This window comes from Hydra viridissima, unplaced genomic scaffold (genome assembly GCF_058129835.1).
Source record: "Hydra viridissima isolate aposymbiotic clone 2 unplaced genomic scaffold, HvirCarnegie_v1 scaffold_1, whole genome shotgun sequence".
Classification (NCBI taxonomy): domain Eukaryota; kingdom Metazoa; phylum Cnidaria; class Hydrozoa; order Anthoathecata; family Hydridae; genus Hydra; species Hydra viridissima.
The window spans coordinates 18,082,762-18,091,349 of record NW_028324300.1 but is presented as its reverse complement, the minus strand read 5'-3'; positions in this window follow the sequence as shown (position 1 = coordinate 18,091,349).

Sequence of the window (8,588 nt, the reverse complement as noted above, 5' to 3'; positions counted from 1 at the left end):
TGGTGGCTTCGTTTGATTTAAATCGTTATTTGATTAAAGGAGAAAAAAGAACAAACATTTCATTATTAAATAATCATCAACCTCTTTTAGAAGGACAAATGCGTTACTTTCAAGTTAAAGATACGTTTGATTTTTCTATATTTAGTTGTACGTTATTGAATTCGAAAAATGAAAAATTATTATTTAACTACGTCATCGATCCAATATTTGTTTTACAATGGATGCCGGTGTTTTGAAAGATGTTTTTATTTTACATAAAAATTGGAAATGGAAAAAAATAAATCAAATTAGAGTGGAAGAGAATAGAGTGGAAGAAAATAATCCTCTATTACAGGAAGTGGAAATGGAACCTATAGATGAATGTTTACGAAGACCTGGTGAGAATAATGTAAAATGTGTTGTCAGACAAATATTCTTTATGTCGACTAATGTTTTGAACTTTTCTCACGAAGATGATTAAATGGTATATGTTCAGTTTGAAAATGCGTTAGCCGAAATAGTATTTCTAAATGATAAGCTTCTGGAAAATGTTGTTTGTTCTTTTGACATGAATGTTTATGAACGAAGTGGAAGAGATGGTTATATTCATGTAGCAGTAAATAATATAGAACCTCAAATTGATGGAGTGGTGAGAACTTTTGTTTTAAATCGATAAACATAATTACAGAAAATGAAATGCACGTTTTTAAATTCGAATAAGGAACCGTTAATTTTTGAAGATGATAAATTTAATCCGCTATTTATTGTTGAAGTTCAAGTGAAACGTTAATAAGAATGAGTCATATTAAAGCGTATGCTAATAGATTTAATATAAATAAATCAAAGAAATTTCCTTATGATGAGATTCGACATATGTTAGGTGAGATAAATAATCAAAAATTGAAACAAATAAATGTTTATTTACAACAAATTAAAGAAGAAAATAAAAAAGAAGCGAATGAAAGAATAAAAGAAATGAAAGAAATGAATGAGAAACTTGAACTGATAAAGAAAGAGAAAGAGAAGTAAACGAAGAAGAAGAAAATGTAAACGAAGAAGAAGAAAATATGAAATTAAAAAAAAGATAAACGAAGTCACAAAACGAAAAACGAAAAAATAAAGTTATAAGTGAAGAGGAGAATGAAGAAGAAAGTGAGGAAGAAGTGCGAAAAGAAAGAAAGAGAAACCAAAAAAATATATTGTGTAATGTGTGTTTAGAAAATGTCGAAGCGGTGAACGTTGAAGGTATGTGTCGAGCGTGTGCTTTAAGAACTGTTGTATGTAAAAGACCTGAAAACAAAAATCGAAAAAAAGAATGGTTACAAAAAGGGTATAAGAAAGCGTTGAAAGACGTTAAAAAACAAAAAAAAGACGTGTTTAAAAGTGAATCTGAAAGCGATTCTAATTGATGTATATATTGTTGTGAATTAATATATAAAGACTTAAAATGTTGTATTGATTATTAAAAAAAAAAAATGCCTGCTTATGAACCTACTGAAAGTAAGTTACGAAAAAAGAATTTGGAAGATCGTTATAGTCCTAACGATAATCCTGCTACTCTTGAAGAGAGTTTAATTAATACGAAAGAAGAAGGAGATTTATTGAAACAAGCTCTCTCGGGAAAATTATCTAAAGAGTGGCAAGAAAGGTTAAGTGAGAAATGGCCTGGTTTTAATTCGACAGGATTGCAAGAAGAGATAATTAAGTCTACTACCCAAGTGGTGTATCCCAATAACAATACTACTCGAGATATAAAACTTCGTTTTGAATGGGAAGCTGTTGATCATATAAAATTGAGTGAAATATGTCTTGCCTTTAAATTGCGAATATTAAAAAATGTGAATGATAACTCTTATTTTAATATGGCAGATGGTCATGCTGATGATGCGTTAATGAAAAGGTTTTGCGTGCGAGAAGATTTTATATTTTATTGGATAAAAGGAATTAAATTGTTTACGAATTTAGCGAAAAATCAAGAACATTGTAGTAATAATTTTGTTCCGTCCGAATTTCTATCACGCATGAAAGCGCTGACGTATAAAAAAAATTATAAGAAAATGTATCGAGAAAAGAATTTAGATCAACAAATGGGAAGTGTAAGTTTTGGTGATAAGTCATCTAAAGATTTTTATGCTAAACATCCGACACTGGAAGAAAGTCCCGCTACAGGTGTTAATATACGTGCGATTACTGGTGATGCTCCTAATTATCAAACTATTTTGAGTAATAGATATAATAAGAAAGCATGTGGGAACGGTTTAAAGTTTCTTATTCCTTTAAAGTTGTTGAATGAAGTATTTGAAATAGAAGATTATGTTGGAAGAAAGAAATTTGCTTTGGAATTATATTTTGAAAATAAATATGATAAATTGTTAGAACATATTTTTCCTATTACTGATGCTCAAATTGGAAGTTTGGCTAACGTTGGATTAAAAATGGAAGATCCGTGTTTGTTTATGTTAAATCATAAAATAAATCCTACGTTGGTTGTAGAAAAAACTTCTCTGATGATGACTAATCCTGATAAACCTTATACTTTGTTTCGTATGCAGCATTTAGAAACAATTGATAATGTTGTTAATAATAGAAATGAGTTTACTATTGATTTAAGAAATAATAAAGTTTCTAATTGGTTGGGAAATACGATTATTATTTTATGTTATCGAAAAGATCAGTTAGAACATCAAAACAAAAATTGCATGACTGCGTGATGTATCAACGGCTGTAGTTTCTCAAGTTTCGTTTTCGAATTGTAGACGAAGTTATGATAGTAATCCGGGTGATGTGAATCAATTTGATTTGAAAGATTTTTTAACACTCTGTCAAGTTTGGCGCATGTATGCTAGTTGGCATAACGGTGGACTATCATCGACATCGAATAGTGATAATTTAATAACTGCCAATCATGATCAGAATGATACTTTTATTGCTAATGTGGGTGATTATTATGATACCTCAATTAATTATGATCAGCCATTAGTGTTTGATATGACGAGTGATTATAATTCTGTTTAAAGCGCACCTCCTCAAATTATGACAGGAAGTAGCGCTTTTCAAATAATGATAAAATTCATAGACAACTTCACTGGTCAGGTAACGGTTGGTGTGTATGTTCCTGCTGAATATATTCAAAATGGGACGGGTCTTCATGAAGAAATAACGTATTCTCCTAATTCGTTAAAAGCCAGTTAAAAAGACATTCAAATTTTTTAAAAATAATATATAAAGAAATGTTTATCAGTGATTAAAAAAGATGTATCGACGAAAACAAAAAAGGTGTCGAAGAAAGAAGAACAGAAAACAACGAGAAAGAGGGGAAAAAATTCAAAAAGTAATTCGATTGGGGAAAATTGCTGGTGATCAGTTTCTTTCTTCGACGTACGGAAAAAAAGGGTTAGATTGGGCAGTTGCCCGAAGAAGTCAATCGATGTGATGATTTGTAATTCGCGAAATTTAATTCGAAAAAAAAAAACATTTACGAAAAAAATATATAAAGAAACGAAATAAGAGAAGAAAACAAAGAGGAGGATTACCTTTTCTCATCGCACCAATTATAGCAGCTATTGCAGCTAAAGCAGCCCTTGCGAGCAAAGCTGCTACAGCTACAGCTATTGACACGAAAGCAGCGCTTGCAGCTAAAGCAGGAGCAATTGCGGTAAAAACTGCGAAAGCAGCAGCGAGCGGAGCATTAAGTCCTGGTGTTGGACAAGGAGTAAAAACGTTGATTGATAATAATAAACAATAATGCAATGTGTAATCGTAAACGAAAATACAATGTATAATTTTATATCAAGTATATAATTTTTATTCTTCTATTTTTCTTTTTTTTGTTGTTTGTTTAAAAACAGTGTCATACTTCATTGAAAATGAATTTACATTTAAATGAAATACCGTTTGATGATCAACCGAGAAGATGCCGTTTCTTAATTGATGTTCGAAATCCAAATATCGTTTTTGTTTTTCAGAATATTTCTGTAATTGATTATCTTCATCCAACCAACCGCTATCGATTAAACTTCTTAATCGTGTTGATTTTTCCACCAATTTCGCTATTTTGTCATGCGTCCAGGTCAAAAATTTTTCTGCTGAGTGAAAACGCTTTTTCCATTTTTTCAACTCGCATATTGGAATTCAATTTTATTGTAATATTATTATTCAATAAAGGTGTTTCATTTATTTCACTAATAAACTTTTCAAAAAACGACGTATAGCATACGAGAGTCATCTTGATTGATATAAAGTAATAACGAAAAAAATAACTTATTTTATATTGTTTATAACAATAGGACCAGGTGAGTTAACATATAGTAGGTGATGTTTATTAGGAACAAATAAAAAGTGCGCAAAACGTAAAGACAGGTGAGTTAATAAGTAAGTGTTGTTTAATAGTAACCAATAAAAAGACGTAAAACAGGTGAGTAAATTAAATAGGTGTTGTTTATTAGGACCTAACTAAAAGAGCGCAAAACTGAATCTATGAAATAGGAACTTGTTGACTAGGAACTAATAAAAGATTCGAAACAAAGAAAAAACCGAAACAGATGAATCAATAACGATACGTATAAATAGGATGGTAAAACAGTAACTCATCAACGAAATATAGCGAATCTTAAAATGTTATCCGACGATGATGTGTTTTTCGATGATAATGAAAATGATGGTGTGAGACAAGCAAAGAGAAGAAAAATTGAATCGAAATCAAATCAAAAGAGCAAAGAAAATGTTTTAAAACTCTGTCACTGTGAAAATATATTTTGTTTTTGTGATATTGATGTGAAATATAAAAAATCTCTTTAGAAATGCAAAAAAAGGATAATCAAGCTATCGAGAAAATTAATGAAAAGGTTGTGAATGTTTATAAAGAGAAAACGTCAACTCTTGAACGATATCGAAGGATGATTGTTGAAATGATAGTTGATGTATCTCAATGCGACATATGCGAAGAAGTATGGTTAAATAAAGAAAATGTGATAGGAAAATGCGAATGTTGTAATCTGAATATGTGCGATAGTGTAATATGTCGAGAAGAACATGAATGGAGAATAAATTTCGATTACCAACTGTTCGAGTTTGATGATATATAGATAATATTTTTGTATATTTGTATTTTTTAAATATATTTGTATTTTTTTTTTTTTAGATTTAACTAACATGAATACATTATTAAATGGTGACGAAATGGTTCGAAAGATAAAACGAATGAAGAAAAAGATTAAATTGTTAAAACAAGAAAGATTTATGTTGAACCGAGAAGTTACCGATTTGCTTTGCGAAAATGAGAATCTCATAGACAAAAATGAGAAATATAAAATGAATATCACGAAATTAAAGAAGAACTGTTTTGTGTTAAAAAAAGAAAATAGACTCATGAAAAATAACATTAAGAAGAAAATGTAATTTATTATAATAACGATAATAATTGTTGATCTTCTTCCGAAATGATATTTTCTCTAGATAAGTCTGTTAGTCTTTTTTGCAATGAAAGCATTTTTTCATTTTCTTTTAAGGTGTTGATTGAATTGTTTAACCAATAAAAAGGAAGTTTGTTCAGATCGTTTTTATGTAAAAACGTCGTATTGTGTGTATTTTGGATAATAATAAATACTCGCGTTATTGTGAAATTATAAAACAAAACGACCCAATGAATAGCGAAATCAAACACAAAGTAAATCGCTACGTTTTAAACACTTGGAGCGGATATTACAACGATGATTCGTTACACGAGACGCTTTTATTCGAAATACGTAAAGACATAAAAGTATGTTTCGATTCGCAAACTCGTTGGTTTGTGCTATGGAAAGCGTTGAACAGAACGAAACGAACATTATATTTTCGCTGTCAAAGTGATGAAATCAAACTTCAATTGAAAACAATAGAAGATTGGTTTGCTATTCTCAAACAATCTTAATTTATAGTTTATCAACCGCGAGGTTTTTTTAGTCGAATAATAATAATAAAATAATTCGATTATACGATTTATTTACGAAACGAAGATATTACATTTTGGACTTGATTTTTTTATAAATATATCTTCCTAACAAGGCTCCTCCGACCAATGGTAAAACAGGTAGACCATCGCGTTGTTTCCTCTTCTTGTTTTTTTTTTTTTTTTCATTCTTTTTTTTATTTCGTTATTGATAGCGCGATGAATAATTTGACGAATTTTTTTTTGCTTTTTTAAACCAGATTCTCGATATTCTTTCATGTATTTTCTTTCGCTGTTACCTCGACGATAGGCACGAAAGGTTGTGTAAGTGGACATTTTTTTTTGTTTCTTTTTTTTAAAGCGTGATGCGATTAAGATAATTATTTTTATAATCTTCGAAATTGTCAAAATAACGGTCCTCATCGTTCAACGTAATAGGGTATAAATCTTCTCTGCGAACGATAAATTTTGTTTTTTTGGTCGCATGTTCGATAAAATAGCGATGCGTAGGAGCGTAAAAGTTGTCCAATTGACTTTTGGTTGCCGTCACTTTGATTATTTTGTAAATGTCGTTTTTATTCCAATAAGATTCGGTTCTCGATGAAGATTTACTAAACGTATCTTGATCGAGAACCTTCAATTGTCTTCGATAACACAACGTTCCCACAGGTAACGGTTTTAAAATTGGTTTCTTTTCGTTCGCTATTCTTCACACGTTGTTGTATTTACATTGCGCTTTTCTTTTTTTTTGAGCGGTCAAACGGTCTTTCATTCTCATTACTTTACTCTCGTCGGTGTTCGCGTCCAACTGAACAGGCGTGAAACCGCTGTACGAGCAAGGATTCGAATTGCTGACGTCTTGTAATTCTTCGATATATACGTCCCAATTTTTTTTCACGGTGAGCTGTTCGATCATTTTTAATTGTCTAACTAGAGTTTTTAACGTGTAAATAGCTCTTTCTGCGCGGTACGCATGATTCGTCTTGCTTGAAAAATGAACAAAGTCGCAGTTTTTGCACCAGTTTTTAAATGTAGAGTTAAAAAAGTCTCCTCCCTTGTCTGTTTGCAAATGAACGCGTTTGTCAACCATACTGTCTCCACCCTCAAACATGCTTTCAAAAGCTTTTGTAACTGTAAGTGGTTATTTGTTCAGAAAACTTCACAAACAAATTTTTCTCGAAATGTAGCTTTTGCCGCAACCAGCGCTTCCTGTTAAAGAAACGTTTCTTTTGACATCCATGTTTTTCATGAAAAACGTTTCTTCTTCTTCTTCTTCTTCTTCTTCTTCTTCTTGTTCTTCTTGTTCTTTTTTTTTTTTTCGAAAAACCTTTCTCTTCCATTTTTTTTTTTCCTCTTTACGAATATTTTTTTCTTTACGAGCGATTTTTTTTATACGCTTTAGTTGTTGATTCACCTGTCTTATGATGTAAATCCTGTTGTCTTGGCGATATATGACGTATATCTGACGTTTACTATTCAGCTGTGCAATTGTTAAAGTAACGAAATAATATTGGTTTATACTTTGAACTTTTATCTATTCGGAGTTTAAAAATAGCACCGTTTTTTATTGTAAACGCATCCGTTTGTTTAAACAACTGTTTAAACAATTCAATAGTATAAAAGCGTTGCTTTTTTAGATCGAAATCATTCAAAACCAAATCGAACAAGAAGAAGCAACTCACCGAGAAGAAACAAACTTGAAACAAAAAACAAAAAAAAATGTCGAAGAAATTCGGTTATTCTAACTTATCCGAAGCCACTTGCTACATGATTTCAAACGTGGACAAGGTCGTCAACGATTCAGTCAACGGAGGAGATTACGTTCAAACTCACGTGGTTCCCCTTTTTCAATTAGACACTCTCACTTTGAACAAAGTGTTCACGACCGTCGATCCCACTTTTTACAGCAAACCCGTCAGAGTGAACTTGCCTTTGAAAGCCGATCGACGATGGACGACCATCAAAAACGGTATGCCTTCGTATTCGCTGATTGATTTTAAAAAAACCGTCGAAAACCACTTGCCCTTTTACAGAGCGGAGAAAAAGTTTTGCAACGACGATCCTTCTGTCAAACGAACCATGATTTTGAACACCAACAAAGAAAGATCGTACGAGGTTCGCGAAGAAATGGATCTCTTTTGCTGGCAACTCGTTGATACCTCGAACGCCGAAACCATGATGAAAATCATCAACGAATGCGTAAATTTTCAAAACGGAGTTTGAGAACGCGAACACGGTGAAAATCCTAGGATGGCCAAAAAAATAATGAACCGCGAATTTATCTTTCAGGAAGTCAGCGCGATGGAATTTTGCATCGATAACACCGAAAGATTGAGAAAGTTGTTCACTCCTTTTTATCCAGAAGCGGAACAAATTGCCGTCGTCGATGTAACATTGTAAAAAAAAAATATTTTTATTAATTAAAAAAAATATTTTTTAAAAAAAAAATTGCGTTTTTTTTTTTAGATATTGCATATTAATATTAAAAAAAAAAAAAAAAATGCTCGATTCATTTTCTACTTGTTTGGAAGTGTACGATGTATACGAAGTAGACGAAGTAGACGAAGATGAAAAATATCAACGCAACAAAACATTGTTTCTGGTTGACATTGATTGGAAAGAAAAAGATTGGAGAGAAAACTTGTATCAATACGACTTGCCTCCATCAGACAACCCTTTGTTT